Source organism: Garra rufa, chromosome 7, assembly GCF_049309525.1.
Source record: "Garra rufa chromosome 7, GarRuf1.0, whole genome shotgun sequence".
NCBI lineage: Eukaryota > Metazoa > Chordata > Actinopteri > Cypriniformes > Cyprinidae > Garra > Garra rufa.
This window is the reverse complement of record NC_133367.1, coordinates 642,658-660,167: the sequence shown is the minus strand read 5'-3', so window position 1 is coordinate 660,167 and position 17,510 is coordinate 642,658. Positions and strand designations below refer to the sequence as shown.

Sequence of the window (17,510 nt, the reverse complement as noted above, 5' to 3'; positions counted from 1 at the left end):
CTAACTCATTGCATGGATTATAAAAGTTGACCACCTTTATCCCACCCTTTTGTGTCCAAACTTCTATTGCAACACATTCATACTGTGTTTCTATGATTTATCTAAAAGCCAACCCATTTTTAACAAATGTTCCACATCCCCCACCATTTGATCCAATTCTATCTTTCCTCACACCCGAGTAACCAGGAATGACCAAATCTAATTGTGAACATAGCCAAGTCTCTTGAATGCAAATAATATCTGGTATAACTTTACATTGATGTACAAATTTTTTAAACTCTTGACCATTCGCAACCAGACTTCGGGCATTCCATTGTAATATTCAACCCAGGCTCATTGGCAATACGTGACTCTGCCTACATTTCTGCAGAACCTGAAATACGTATCTCCAGGTACATTTGGCTGCACTTTTCGGGTGAACCGTCCACTAGAGGCGCTAATGTGTATTTTTTTCCTCCGTTTTAAATACACGTTTATTAAAGGTTAGAAAGCAAATTAAACAGTGCTCGGTCTTCTCAGCATACAAAACGTTTGTATTAAACTTGTTAATTCCACATTTTTAAGGTGCCAAAGACACACGTCTCGTCTGGATTTATCCTTTAACTTCGATGGAGAGCAGTTGCGTACAAATACCACGCAGCATCTTCTACGGCAATTACGTCACCAGCCAGGCTCAGTTCGACCAGTCCACCTGATACGTGTACACCTTCAAGCAGGTAAGTGACCGCGACAATCTTTTCATTATTTTAATTATTTCGGTGTTTCTGCATCACTTCCATGGGGTCATGTGTTAAAACGGAAGCTTAGTGGAATAGTTAGCACGGCTGCTAACGTTAGCCTACGATTGACATTAGCCTAAGCATTACCACTGTAACTGTAGTTTTACTATAGTATTTATAGTATATGCACACTAACCACTAGCTTACTATGGTTTTACCACTGTAATTGTAGTTTTACTATAGTATTTGTAGTATATGCACACTAACCACTAGCTTACTATGGTTTTACCACTGTAATTGTAGATTTACTATAGTATTTGTAGTATATGCACACTAACCACTAGCTTACTATGGTTTTACCACTGTAACCGTAGTTTTACTGTGGTATTTGTAGTATAAGCACACTAACCACTAGCTTACTATGGTTTTACCACTGTAACCGTAGTTTTACTGTGGTATTTGTAGTATAAGCACACTAACCACAAAGCTTACTATGGTTTTACCACTGTAACTGTAGTTTTACTGTGGTATTTGTAGGATATGCACACTAACCACTAGCTTACTATGGTTTTACCACTGTAATTGTAGTTTTACTATAGTATTTGTAGTATATGCACACTAACCACTAGCTTACTATGGTTTTACCACTGTAATTGTAGTTTTACTATAGTATTTGTAGTATATGCACACTAACCACTAGCTTACTATAGTTTTACCACTGTAACTGTAGTTTTACTGTGGTATTTGTAGTATAAGCACAGTAAACACAATGCTTACTATGGTTTTACCACTGTAACTGTAGTTTTACTATAGTATTTATAGTATATGCACACTAACCACTAGCTTACTATGGTTTTACCACTGTAATTGTAGTTTTACTATAGTATTTGTAGTATATGCACACTAACCACTAGCTTACTATGGTTTTACCACTGTAATTGTAGATTTACTATAGTATTTGTAGTATATGCACACTAACCACTAGCTTACTATGGTTTTACCACTGTAACCGTAGTTTTACTGTGGTATTTGTAGTATAAGCACACTAACCACTAGCTTACTATGGTTTTACCACTGTAACCGTAGTTTTACTGTGGTATTTGTAGTATAAGCACACTAACCACAAAGCTTACTATGGTTTTACCACTGTAACTGTAGTTTTACTGTGGTATTTGTAGGATATGCACACTAACCACTAGCTTACTATGGTTTTACCACTGTAATTGTAGTTTTACTATAGTATTTGTAGTATATGCACACTAACCACTAGCTTACTATGGTTTTACCACTGTAATTGTAGTTTTACTATAGTATTTGTAGTATATGCACACTAACCACTAGCTTACTATAGTTTTACCACTGTAACTGTAGTTTTACTGTGGTATTTGTAGTATAAGCACAGTAAACACAATGCTTACTATGGTTTTACCACTGTAACTGTAGTTTTACTATAGTATTTGTAGTATATGCACACTAACCACTAGCTTACTATGGTTTTACCACTGTAACTGTAGTTTTACTGTGGTATTTGTAGTATAAGCACAGTAAACACAATGCTTACTATGGTTTTACCACTGTAACTGTAGTTTTACTATAGTATTTGTAGTATATCTGCACACTAACCACTAGCTTACTATGGTTTTACCACTGTAACCGTAGTTTTACTATAGTATTTGTAGTATATCTGCACACTAACCACTAGCTTACTATGGTTTTACCACTGTAACCGTAGTTTTACTATAGTATTTGTAGTATATCTGCACACTAACCACTAGCTTACTATGGTTTTACCACTGTAACCGTAGTTTTACTATAGTATTTGTAGTATATGCACACTAACCACTAGCTTACTATGGTTTTACCACTGTAATTGTAGTTTTACTATAGTATTTGTAGTATATGCACACTAACCACTAGCTTACTATAGTTTTACCACTGTAACTGTAGTTTTACTGTGGTATTTTTAGTATAAGCACAGTAAACACAACGCTTACTATGGTTTTACCACTGTAACTGTAGTTTTACTATAGTATTTGTAGTATATGCACAGTAAACACAACTCTTACTATGGTTTTACCACTGTTACCGTAGTTTTACTATAGTATTTTTAGTATAAGCACAGTAAACACAACTCTTACTATGGTTTTACCACTGTAACCGTAGTTTTACTGTGGTATTTGTAGTATAAGCACAGTAAACACAATGCTTACTATGGTTTTACCACTGTAACCGTAGTTTTACAACAGTATTTGTAGGATATGCACACTAACCACTAGGGGTGGAACGGTACATGTATTCGTTTCGAACCGAATCGGTACGGGGGTCACGGTTCGGTGCATGAATTTAAACGGAGAATACACGGTATGAAAATAAAAAAAAACTTGCCTGCAAAATAATTAATGTAATGCGGAACTACTGTTAGATACGCGGGTTCTTTAGGGACAGCTAATATTTAGCCCCGCTTTAGCTCTGAAGCTCTGATTGGCGTCGATGCAGCCGAGCTCCGCCTATGTATGCGCTCTATCAGAGCCCGTCTACATTCTCTGGCACTCTGCAGTTTTTTGTCAGCTCGACGGTCCATCCAGTGAGTGAGTCAGAGATAGCAGCGACAGCGAGTATAGCAAGTGGTGGTGTTCCACAAGAGTTAGAGGATCCGCCGGCCTCTTTAAGGGCAAGTTTCCTGAACTTTATGATTTGTCAAGCCCCTATTATTTTGACGCTAATAGAAGAAACAATGCATGGAGACGCATAGGCTTGGAGCTAGTGCGCAGCTGATGGTTGCTTAGAAACGGCAGACGCTTCCGGAGCGCAAGCGCCCGAGCGCTTTGTTGATCAGGAAGAAAGCGGCGCGCCTAGCGTTTTTCATGCGTTTTTAGGCGCGACATGTGAACGGCCCCTTAGATCGCAAGTTTGGGAAAACTTCGCTTTTCCAGTCAGTTACAGTAGTACAGGCGAGAGAGTGGTGGAAAAGACGAGGACTGTGTGTTGCCGTTGTTCAGTGGTTGTTGGGTATGTGAGTGGAAATACATCTAATTGCCTTCTGCATTTTTGTTTTGCTTTTCCCTCCACTGTACCGAAATCATACCGAACCGTGACGTCTGAACCGAGGTACGAACCGAACCGTGACTTCTGTGAACCGTTCCACCCCTACTAACCACTAGCTTACTGTGGTTTTACCACTGTAACCATAGTTTCACTGTGGTATTTGTAGTATAAGCACAGTAAACACAATGCTTACTATGGTTTTACCACTGTAACTGTAGTTTTACCATAGTAACTTTGATTTTATGGTGTACTATTTGTAAAGCACAGTAACCACAATGCCTACCACACTTTTAAATGTTTTTTGTGAAGTAATTGTAATTCAGTATTTTTTTTTTCTGTCTTGCAGTTAGGTCAGATCACTTACGCCAGCAGCTCTTTTAAGAAGCAATCTCTGGTAAAAGCCATCGCTGTATGAACTGTAATTCATAATTAATTTACACATAGTTTTGCTCTCTCTCTCTTTCTTTGGTTCATCATGACATTTTTAAAATCTCATAATTTTGACCAATTCTGTTAGAAAGCTGCTAGAATTAACAGGGAACTTGAACTCAAAGCTCCAAGTGCTGATCTTGAAGAAGCTGTCAAAGAGGCTGAAAAGTCCTTCAATGATTCAATCTTTCACAGTAATGTTGAAGACATTTAGCTATAACTGATTTGCTTTAATCAACGCATCCTTATTGTTAGTGTTAATAATACCTTTCCTTACAGTCCTTCCTCTCAAATATTTTGGTCACAGATTTTGTTTAGCACATTGTCTCAACATGTGTGTATTTCTCTTTGTTTCAGGGTAAAGGGAAGACCAAAGGAAGGCCTGTCATTGGATTTGAATTGGGCCATGTTGTGCATTTCTGGAAAAGACCAAAAGCAAAGGCAAACATTCCAATGGTATGTCAATGTTGGTCTGAGCACCTGGACTGAACTGTACTGCAGTTACATTTTGCACAGCATCTGTACATACCCTACAGCCCCATCAGAAACAACAACCAACAAAGTGTCATGTCGAAGTATTAATAATTCATACAATTTACCAAGCCAGCAAATGTATATGATATTGTACAAGTGTACTCATATAATATTCCATGATTTTTCACTTGTACTTGTGTCATTGGCCATTGCCTCAACTCTCATGTTAATTGTGTCCATTGTAAGTAGTCAGAGTGTTTATACCAATCCAGTTTATATTAAGTCCATCATATTCTCTCTATATTAACCTTTACAAATTTTCACTGCCTCTTCCTGTTCTAACAGTACATGATATCTGCCCACACCTCAGAGTCTGCCTTTCTTTCTATGTTGATTTTTATTTAACACATCTGTCTAAGAAGCACAAGTCTGGAAATGCTAGTTTATCTTGTCACAAAACAGATCATTGGTAAATTTGGCCAAATCAGATTGCTTAAAGCTGTCCTTACCAAGAGCAAGAACAACAATAAGAACTATTTTAGCATCCACACCAACGGACGATAGCGTTCTGTTTACTGTTATACACGCTACAGTCATCTGCCATCTGTTGTCAATGTTTTTGTTGTTCATCATGTGATAAATTCTCTTTCTTCCTGTCTTGCAGGATTTCTCACAGACTACTGATATATATACATATAGTGATAGTGACAGGAGTGTCCACAGTAGAGATGAGGGTGTTGCCTGTAGAGGAGAAAGTCAAATAATAATAAAATTATAATTGTTATTAACCAGTAATTTGTCTTGCATTTAGTCACAATAGAAGCAAACAACGATTACAGGACAGATATATTTTAAAGGTAATAATTGTAAAATATTGAAATATTGTTCTAATCATCGTTTGCCTATTAGTTTGTTAAACAGAAGCATTGAATATTATTTGGCATCTTAACGTTTTCTGCAAACAAATTCTCTTTTTATTTTTGACTATTAGACAATCTTTTTAAGGGGTTTTCTATTGCCTATTTCTTAATTACCTCTATACAAATGCATTTCAAATACAATCAACTGCTTGTTTTGTCTTTTTTTTTTTTCCGTAATGGCACAAACTGGAGAGAGAGAATGCTGTTCTGGGCACTTTTTATCTGTGAAAAGTTTGATATGTCAATAAACATTGGGAAATGACTACAAAATGTGTGATTCATTATTTTTTATTATTCTTATAGTTCATCTGGCAGGTCTAAGAATTGCAATTTTGTAAGGTCCATTTCCAGGAAACAGAAGTGATTAATTGTTTACCCTTAATACACTGTAAATGTTACAGAAGCACAATTAAACAGTAGAAAAAAGCTTCATGTTTAATCATTAGAGGTGCATGTTTTTTTGTTTTGAAAGCAAATGAAACATTTTGAATTATTGTTCACAGCAATTTATATCAAAGTTTTGAGTTTAAATATTGTACATAAATTTATATTAGTGTGAACATAATTTACTATGGGAACCATTATGCCCTTATTTTAAAAAATAAAATAAAATAATCCTGGTAATCAATAAATCTATTGCTGCATCAAGTTAACCAAACTATCCAATCTGTTGTTCCAGTTTTATGTTGAGTGGGGACAAATAAATATTGAACTGATTATCTGTATTTGCCACAAGAACCCGGAAGATCATGTCATAAATGACCATATTTGGACAAGCAAACGAGACGACTCTGTTCAATTTGGTTGCCATTTGGAACTCGCTGTGATTGGACTATCTTTTAATCCAAATGAAAAACAACGCTTAATGTTACAAAGTCCGTGTTGCTCTTATTACATCAGTAATACCTTCAGTTAACAACGAAGTGTTGCTATGTTGTGAGAACTTCCTAATTTACCGAGATCGTAACCCTAACCCTAAGCAGATCTTAATTAAACTACAAATAACAGCGCCATTTTTTTCGTGTTCTATAGATAGAATGGCAGAGGTTTGTGGGTAATGTAGTTTAAAATGTTTATTATTAAAATAGTGGAAAATGCAATCTTTTTTGAACAAAGGTTTATCTAAACAAGTACACTGTGCAAATATCTATGACATATTTAAGAGGCATGCTGAAATTTGGTTTTTTACTAAGATCATTTTTTAAAACACCTTTATACCACCTTTCCATGAATGTTTGAAAACTGTGTCCAACAATATGTAATTAACATAGCATAAGTAGTTGTCCTGCCAATTTTCTCTTTGACATTATAATCAGACACTGATTTACAGCCATTTGAAATGTTCATTTTTTTGCTCTTCCATGGGACTCTACTGGGCCCCTGGGGATTGAAGGGCAGTCAAAACACACAAATCTATTCTCATCATGGACAGCACACTGTGCTGAGTCACATTTTTTAGATTGTCTTTTCAAAAATTTGCCAATATGTAAGTTGAAAGTCATAGTTTTCTTAGAATAAGAATAGACATTTTCTAATTGAATTGTGTCCATTTATTTCATTAGATCAGGAGCAAGAATTGAGTGATGACAGGAAATGAAGACACCAGTTTAAACAATCAATACATATTGTGACACTTCTTTGTACTATCACACAATGTCAGTGTGTCATTCAGTAAGACAAGGTACAGACCGTGTGGTTTATGCAAAAGCTATACAATTCATGCAATGCAAAGGATCATAATATAAAAGACATCATTTGTATCTTTGTCAAATATTCCTCATCTTTGTCCATCTTTGCAAAACATCAGTAATGTGCATGCTCATCTTATTTATTATACAGTACAGGATTGATGTTGATCTTTCCCTGGTCCATCACCCTCAGCTGTGCATAAAGTGCCTGTAGCAATATACTGTAGTCCATGCAGTCTCTTCTAATGAATCTTTCAGCCTTCCCTTCATGTATTGAATGTCATTAATATGACCAAATGTCGCATCTTGATTAAAACACTCATGGTAATTATGTGTATTGTTTACACAATTAAATGGTGTATTTACCAAACATTCCTAATAAAGAATATTTACCATACTTTATTATCCAATACTTTGTGCTACATCATAAAGACAGCTAAAGTAGCCTATTAAGACAAATGATATTCAAGAGAAATAAAAATGGGTTATGTTAAAACCATATTATTTTAACCAGATGAAGCCTCCCAAATGCATGCATGGTTAAATGTCTTGAGCATCATAGAATCACATTCAGTTTCCTGCTCATCATCAGAGCTCTCTTGGTTTTCTTCCTCTTGCTTGCTTATCCATATCCCTATCTTAATAATCTCCTTCCATGTCATGAACAATTTGAAGTTGTTATCCAGCACACTACAGTACAACTGACGGACAAAAGACATGTGACCAATTTAAATCATATCACTTTATTGTCACAATACCATGATCACAAGTGTACAGGTGGTGACATTTTTTTGTGAAAACTGCAGCATGAAAGTATAGACAACAAATGCTCAATGCAGGCAACACACACATATAAGGGACTCAATACAGGTAGAGAACAATAAGGTAAATAGTATGCTATACAGAGAGCATGAAATTAAAACAATAATCACAGTACGCATACCTTTGCAGTGCAGTGTGGAATGAATCAGTTCAAACAGAATGTCATGGTGCAGAATAATAGCGAGTTAGAGTCCAGACAGTGCAACTGATAGAGAGCAGTGCATATGAGCTTGATGTGCTGTGTATTGTTTCTGGTATAAGTTCAGTGCAGTCTAATTGCCTGTGGAAAAATGTGTCTGCTGGTGCAGGTTCTGCAATAACTTCTGCCTGATGGTAACGATGAGAAAAATCCATGGCTCTGGTGGCTGGAGTCTCTGATGGTCCTCTATGCTTTCCTCACACACCAACTGATGTAAATATCCTGGAGGGACATAACATGTATTTAGGGTGTTGTAAATTAATAAACAATATATATCTTTATTTTTAATTGTTGCATTGGACTTACCATTGATTCTTGTTGGAGATATGAGCCAAATGGATCCCTTCACAACTATTTTGCAGTTGTCATTTGTGAAGTTTACTTTTACGGGCCGTAACATCTGAGCTGTCACAGTAGAATTGTTCAGGAATGCAGTCCTCATCGCAGTTTACTGGCGGTTTCAGGCTGCAATGCTGCATCTGGTGGCCATTGAATTGATATGGTCAACTGGCTTCACCCTCCTTCAAACAAACAAAACAATAAGTCAACAATAATTCCAGAGAAATAGTGTTGATGAATAGGTGCAGGTGTTAGTACTCACCATATTTGGCCAATCCTGCCCAAATTCCAGAGATGATAGCACAGTTGATTTGCCAATTCTAGGAGCTATAAAAAAAAAAAAAAAAAAAAGTGCATGTGAAAAATGGTAACGGCTGTCTTTTGAGAGATTAACATCCATTGCTATACCCCATATAACCCTAACCCCAACCCGTATAACTACATTGCTTGAATACATACATACCAGTAGAAATGTGCAAATTTTCAGCTCTGTGTTTGGGCACAAGAAGACCATGTTCATTCCTCATTCATCAGGACTGGCTTGCCGGGACTGATTTTCTTTGCTTTTTTTGGTCTTCATCTTTAAAACAATACAATATTTATTGACCCAATTTTTAATTATTATTGTTGTTTAAACATATAAATTAAGCAGTTATAATTATATACTTCAAACTCAAGTTCCCGGGCAACTCTAGCAGTCTCCTGAGTTCATCTGTATACATTTCTATTCAGAGTCTGAGAAAAGGCCATCATGCAAACTCTAAGCTTCTATTTTTCAACAGAGCACAAACTAATCTGTTAAGTGAGGGAGTAAAGAAATAAGATGAAGAGAAATAGGCAGAATTGTGTAAGTTTAACAGAATGAGAAGCAAGCAGCATTAGAAAAAAAAAATTATTTAACAGCAAACTAAAATGAATTATTTTAAATGTGATTACCTGCTGATGGTTTTGTTGTAAGCAGTTTAAAGGCCTCTTCACACCAAGGATGAGTCCACACCGCAGCTATTTGACATAAAATGACAGAAACAATATGGTTGGAATCTCTTTCAGAATTTTTTTTTCCAGATGTTGAACAATGAAAACATTGACAGCCAATCAAAATCCACCACACAAATAGCCTGAGCATTTAAATGCAGACAACATAACTGCAGCATACGCTTATGATAAAAAGAATGTTATTTTCTGTTAGTGTGAAATATAAACAATTAAAATAGTTATTATAATTCTTGCTCTTGGTGTGAACAGCTTTAAGTGATCTGATTTGGCCAAATTAACTGAAGGTCTGATTTCTCACATGACAAGTTAGAGATGGGAGTGAGTGTTGACTAGAGGAGAAATAAAAAAAATAATCAGTAGACATGCAAGGCTTGGTAAATTGTATTAGTTATTAATATTTCGACATGACACTTTGTTGGTTGGTGTTTCTGATGGGGCTGTAGGGTATGTACAGATGCTGTGCAAAATGTAACTGCAGTACAGTTCAGTCCAGGTGCTCAGACCAACATTGACATACCATTGGAATGTTTGCCTTTGCTTTTGGTCTTTTCCAGAAATGCACAACATGGCCCAATTCAAATCCCATGACAGGCCTTCCTTTGGTCTTCCCTTTACCCTAAAACAAAGAGAAATACACACATGTTGAGACAATGTGTTAAACAAAATCTGTGACCAAAATATTTGAGAGGAAGGACTGTAAGGAAAGGTATTATTAACACTAACAATAAGGATGCGTTGATTAAAGCAAATCAGTTATAGCTAAATGTCTACAACATTACTGTGAAAGATTGAATCATTGAAGGACTTTTCAGCCTCTTTCACAGCTTCTTCAAGATCAGCATTGGGAGCTTTGAGTTCAAGTTCCCTGTTAATTCTAGCAGCTTTCTAACAGAATTGGTCAAAATTATGACATTTTAAAAATGTCATGATGAACCACAGAAAGAGAGAGAGAGAGCAAAACTATATGTAAATTAATTATGAATTACAGTTCATACAGTGATGGCTTTTACCAGAGATGGCTTCTTAGCTGCTGGAGAAGGTGATCTGACCTAACTGCAAGACAGAAACAAATACTGAATTACAATTACTTCACAAAAAAACATTTAAAAGTGTGGTAGGCATTGTGGTTACTGCGCTTTACAAATAGTACACCGTAAAATCAAAGTTACTATGGTAAAGCTACAGTTACAGTGGTAAAACCATAGTAAGCGTTGTGTTTACTGTGCATATACTACAAATACTATATTAAAACTACAGTTACAGTGGTAAAACCATAGTAAGCGTTGTGTTTACTGTGCTTATACTAAAAATACTATAGTAAAACTACAGTTACAGTGGTAAAACCATAGTAAGCGTTGTGTTTACTGTGCATATCCTACAAATACCACAGTAAAACTACAGTTACAGTGGTAAAACCATAGTAAGCTAGTGGTTAGTGTGCATATCCTACAAATACTATATTAAAACTACAGTTACAGTGGTAAAACCATAGTAAGCGTTGTGTTTACTGTGCATATACTACAAATACTATATTAAAACTACAGTTACAGTGGTAAAACCATAGTAAGAGTTGTGTTTACTGTGCATATCCTACAAATACCACAGTAAAACTACAGTTACAGTGGTAAAACCATAGTAAGAGTTGTGTTTACTGTGCTTATACTACAAATACCACAGTAAAACTACAGTTACAGTGGTAAAACCATAGTAAGCATTGTGTTTACTGTGCTTATACTACAAATACCACAGTAAAACTATGGTTACAGTGGTAAAATCACAGTAAGCTAGTGGTTAGTGTGCATATCCTACAAATACTATAGTAAAACTACAGTTACAGTGGTAAAACCATAGTAAGCGTTGTGTTTACTGTGCATATACTACAAATACTATATTAAAACTACAGTTACAGTGGTAAAACCATAGTAAGAGTTGTGTTTACTGTGCATATCCTACAAATACCACAGTAAAACTACAGTTACAGTGGTAAAACCATAGTAAGAGTTGTGTTTACTGTGCTTATACTACAAATACCACAGTAAAACTACAGTTACAGTGGTAAAACCATAGTAAGCATTGTGTTTACTGTGCTTATACTACAAATACCACAGTAAAACTATGGTTACAGTGGTAAAACCATAGTAAGCTACTGGTTAGTGTGCATATACTACAAATACTATAGTAAAACTACAGTTACAGTGGTAAAACTATAGTAAGCTAGTGGTTAGTGTGCATATCCTACAAATACTATAGTAAAACTACGGTTACAGTGGTAAAACTATAGTAAGCTAGTGGTTAGTGTGCATATCCTACAAATACTATAGTAAAACTACAGTTACAGTGGTAAAACTATAGTAAGCTTGTGGTTAGTGTGCATATACTACAAATACTGTAGTAAAACTACAGTTACAGTGGTAAAACCATAGTAAGCATTGTGTTTATTGTGCTTATACTACAAATACCACAGTAAAACTATGGTTACAGTGGTAAAACCACAGTAAGCTAGTGGTTAGTGTGCATATCCTACAAATACTATAGTAAAACTACAGTTACAGTGGTAAAACCATAGTAAGCTAGTGGTTAGTGTGCATATACTACAAATACCACAGTAAAACTATGGTTACAGTGGTAAAACCATAGTAAGCTACTGGTTAGTGTGCATATACTACAAATACTATAGTAAAACTACAGTTACAGTGGTAAAACTATAGTAAGCTAGTGGTTAGTGTGCATATCCTACAAATACTATAGTAAAACTACGGTTACAGTGGTAAAACTATAGTAAGCTTGTGGTTAGTGTGCATATACTACAAATACCACAGTAAAACTACAGTTACAGTGGTAAAACCATAGTAAGCATTGTGTTTATTGTGCTTATACTACAAATACCACAGTAAAACTATGGTTACAGTGGTAAAACCACAGTAAGCTAGTGGTTAGTGTGCATATCCTACAAATACTATAGTAAAACTACAGTTACAGTGGTAAAACCATAGTAAGCTAGTGGTTAGTGTGCATATACTACAAATACTATAGTAAAACTACGGTTACAGTGGTAAAACCACAGTAAGCTAGTGGTTAATGTGCATATCCTACAAATACTATAGTAAAACTACGGTTACAGTGGTAAAACCACAGTAAGCTAGTGGTTAGTGTGCATATCCTACAAATACTATAGTAAAACTACGGTTACAGTGGTAAAACCACAGTAAGCTAGTGGTTAATGTGCATATCCTACAAATACTATAGTAAAACTACGGTTACAGTGGTAAAACCACAGTAAGCTAGTGGTTAGTGTGCATATCCTACAAATACTATAGTAAAACTACGGTTACAGTGGTAAAACCATACTAAGCTAGTGGTTAGTGTGCATATACTACAAATACTATAGTAAAACTACGGTTACAGTGGTAAAACCACAGTAAGCATTGTGTTTACTGTGCTTATACTACAAATACCATAGTAAAACTACAATTAAAGTGGTAAAACCACAGTAAGCTAGTGGTTAGTGTGCATATCCTACAAATACTATAGTAAAACTACAGTTACAGTGGTAAAAACATAGTAAGCTAGTGGTTAGTGTGCATATACTACAAATACTATAGTAAAACTACAATTACAGTGGTAAAACCATAGTAAGCTAGTGGTTAGTGTGCATATCCTACAAATACTATAGTAAAACTACAGTTACAGTGGTAATGCTTAGGCTAATGTCAATCGTAGGCTAACGTTAGCAGCCGTGCTAACTGTTCCACTAAGCTTCCGTTTTAACACATGACCCCATGGAAGTGATGCAGAAACACTGAAATAATTAAAATAATGAAAAGATTGTCGCGGTCACTTACCTGCTTGAAGGTGTACACGTATCAGGTGGACTGGTCGAACTGAGCCTCGCTGGTGACGTAATTGCCGTAGAAGATGCTGCGTGGTATTTGTACGCAACTGCTCTCCATCGAAGTTAAAGGATAAATCCAGACGAGACGTGTGTCTTTGGCACCTTAAAAATGTGGAATTAACAAGTTTAATACAAACGTTTTGTATGCTGAGAAGACCGAGCACTGTTTAATTTGCTTTCTAACCTTTAATAAACGTGTATTTAAAAAGGAGGAAAAAAAATACACATTAGCGCCTCTAGTGGACGGTTCACCCGAAAAGTGCAGCTAAATGTACCTGGAGATACGTATTTCAGGTTCTGCAGAAATGTAGGCAGAGTCACGTATTGCCAATGAGCCTGGGTTGTTTATTGCAGGGCCCATTTAAATGCAAATGAGCTTTGCTCACCCCACCTCTCTCTGCCTGGTATGATGAGTCCTAATGTTTACTTTAGCCGCATTTAACGGCAAAACTTGCCAACAAGCACGTTATCAAGTGCTTGGCCATTTGCAAAGATGCATAAAAACCCTTATACTCACTTCTGCTGTGGGTGAAGCTGCATCAGGAACAATTCACATAAACAGACGCATATGTAGATCGGGATCGGCACTTTCCTTTTGAAACCGAAAGTAATGTTAATCCTCTGCATCAGATACCACTGGGTGGATTATTATCATTGTAGAGTGGTTGTGTACACAAACTGCCAACACACATCAATGTTCAAACAACATGGAAAAGTGTGTTTTCCATCCAATGACCCCATTTAAATTGTACTCAAGCATTAAAAAAAGTATAAGTACTTTTTTTGTCTGGCAGACATACAAAGTATGGTTAAAGGGTGAGAATGAAACAAAATGCAATGCCACAGGTCAAACATGTTTATCTAATGCAACAGCAACAATTAAAATGCTGCACTCTCATGCCATCCCATATAACTTTCATTTTAAATGTCTAAGAAAAGAAAGAAAAAAAAAAACATCTCTCTTCATATAACGCAAGTGTTATGGACATCCAAAAATGACACTTAAAGAACTATACACAAAGTGAATATAACAGTAACTCATGCAACCCATGTTGAATCAGTGAATGAATCAGTGTCTTCTTAAGTGAAACAATATGTAACGGCATATGTAAGATGCATCATTTAATGACAATATTGTAAATACAACTTGAATATGTTTCATCAGATCTGATGATGAACTTTTGAAGCCAGGCATTTAACTGATAAAAGTCAAAACATGAGTAGAAATGTGTGGGCTTGACGTGTGAAAACAATGATCAGTGATTCTCATGTCAGGCACGTACGTTTGAGATTCCATTTATTTACTATATGTAATATGCATAAGAAAGAATAAATGTAATGTACTTTTCAAGATGAAATAAAATTGTAAAGAGTAAAAGGGACAGGTTTTTTTCTTCGGAAATGTAATCAAATAAATGTACAAGTAGTCAGTTTAAATTGTACTTGAGTAAAGTGCAAATCGTCCAAAATAATACTTTAGTACAGTAATCAAGTAAAATTACTCAAGTATTTTACACCTCTGGAAATGACTGAACTCAGCTAAAACTCAATAGTTTTAAAAATACTTCAAATATATGCTAACACACAAACAGAAAATAGCAACACACTTCCTGCAAATACTAACAACCGACAGATGGCGCCATTTTTTCAGTTAAATCAACGTCATAAAAGCGGTGACTGTATCATGTTTGGTATCAGTCAAAAATATCTGTAAAAAAAAAAAATTATAATAATAATTTCAGTAATAATGACTGTTTTTATTTTTTATTTTATTTTTTTGTTTTGTCACTACAGATTCAGGTCTGTCTGCAACTCCTAAAGCAGGAATATCTGAATTTTGTTGTATCTGGTATGCCTGCCATGCTTCCTAAATGCTTGTCATAAGCGAACATAAACAGTGGGAAGAAATACTTATCAATATATTGGATCTGCGTATCCATCTTAAAGTGGCAGCAGCCTATATCTAACATAGGCTGTTGTATACGGTAAGATGTATTTATTGTTTCATGAAATACCAAAGGGGTCAAGATTCATCTGGTTAATAGATCTTGTATTATAGTATATTAATATATAGCAGGTTTTAACACTAGAAAAAATACTTTTTAATTTTTTGAATATGTATGGATTGAACTGGTTTAAATTTTCATACTCTAAACTGACAATTTCAATTATGCCACTGGAAAGCAAATAAAGTTTGTTAGCAGCATTGCTACCATTAGATTATCTCTCCTTAAAGTAATGAAATCAAACATGAATCATAAATTGTAAATCATATATTGCATTTATTCTTTAAATGACCCAGTCATCAACAGTAAAAAAGAAAATACAAAACTTATAAAATATGACCTTTATAAGAAAAGAATGTATTGATAATAGTTTTTTTTTTGTTGTTTTTTTTTGTTTTTTTCTCCGTGGAGCAGAAGTCAAATGGTTTTATGTAAGCAGGAATGGAAAAAGCCCTTCAACCACATGCTATTCACAGACACGCTACTCACGCCTCAGACAGACACACTCACAAACTGACATCAAACACAAATGTCTAGCAGAATATACATTCTCATGAACACTTTTTGTCCAACAGATCAAAACACATTTCTGCGCAGACGTGAATAAATTAATATAAAATTTAATGAACCTTTTGTTTTGCACTACATATCTTCCTGCTGCTACATGTGATTCACACTAATAATAATAATAATTAAAAAAAAAACAGACTCAGGCCACACATTTCTGTCTTGTTAGAAAAAGATTTAAGTTCGATCATGTTCTCTTGCTGACAGATGAATACACCACATGTACTTCCTCTTTATTCTCTTTCTGTAAAAAGGCATAACACAAACACAAAATATATTAGTTTGTCGTTCTGAAATATGTTTTCTCTGTTTTGGAAAGATGAGCATTGTAAAATTATATAATATCACATCAAAATTTGTTAATACTTTACTATAGGTTAGGGGTGGATAATTGTTGTTTGTTATGCATGCAACAATACATATGTTATATTTTTCATTAATAACATTTGCTATATGCAGTCAAACCACAATTTATTCAGACACCTTCAAAAAAATTCGCATTATCACAATTTATTCGTTAGTTTAGAAAACGGTAATAAAATACGACAAGAACTCAAGAGCTAAACTGTGTCAGAAGAACAAATGTATTCTGATAATGTCAGATAACTTTGATAGAAAGGTACACTGTAAAAAACAACCTATAGAATCTACTCAATAAAATGAGGTAAACTGATGTAACAATTTGCACTCAGTTTGTTTGGGTAGATTCTATCCTATATATCTGAGTAAAGAATACCTGAATTTAAGAATCTACTCAATAAAATGAGGTAAACTGATGTAACAATTTGCACTCAGTTTGTTTGGGTAGATTCTATCCTATATATCTGAGTAAAGAATACCTGAATTTAAGAATCTACTCAATAAAATGGGGTAAACTGATGTAACAATTTACACAGTTTGTTTGGGTAGATTCTATCCTATATATCTGAGTAAAGAATACCTGAATTTATCAGCTAAGAAAAACAAAAAAAAAAAGTAGGTAAAGTCTACACAGCAAAAAGCGCAGTATTAAATGAACTCTCCCGGGAGTTTATTTGAGTCCATACTCAGAGTGTTAAAATCAACACTGAAGCAGTGTCAAAGCTAATCAGGTAATTAAGTGATTCATTGAGTGGTGATTGAAAATGATTGAAGACACCAAATTTTTTATGTCACCATTATAGTGGTCAGTGTTAGCATTAGTTGGGCTCTTGACCTATAGCTTTTTAGCATTAAGTTTTGTTTAGCTGTTTAGCTAAACCAGCCAGACAAGCTAAAGAGCAAAAGTCATGCAGTGGTGATAATTCTGGTTTAAAATAAGCTTAATTTGAGCCACTGGAATCGTTTAGAGTCTAGTCTTTCAGTTCTATATTCTTTGTTTATTACAACTGCATTGGGGTTTCACAGCAGCAAAAAATAATAATAAAGCTTTTTT

The 17,510-nt window shown here is 35.0% G+C and overlaps 1 protein-coding gene and 1 long non-coding RNA gene across 2 annotated transcripts in view; both read right to left on the bottom strand.

Moving 5' to 3' along the window:
• Positions 1–17,510, bottom strand: part of LOC141339276 (uncharacterized) — a 727,444-nt gene that overhangs the window by 505,568 nt on the left and 204,366 nt on the right. The gene's annotated exons all lie outside the window — the stretch shown is intronic.
• On the bottom strand, positions 7,999–9,248 carry LOC141337841 (uncharacterized). Its single transcript, XR_012355797.1, has 4 exons — positions 9,099–9,248; positions 8,898–8,962; positions 8,603–8,817; positions 7,999–8,518 (listed from the first exon to the last, which is right to left on the bottom strand). It is a non-coding gene; the product is annotated as an uncharacterized lncRNA (long non-coding RNA).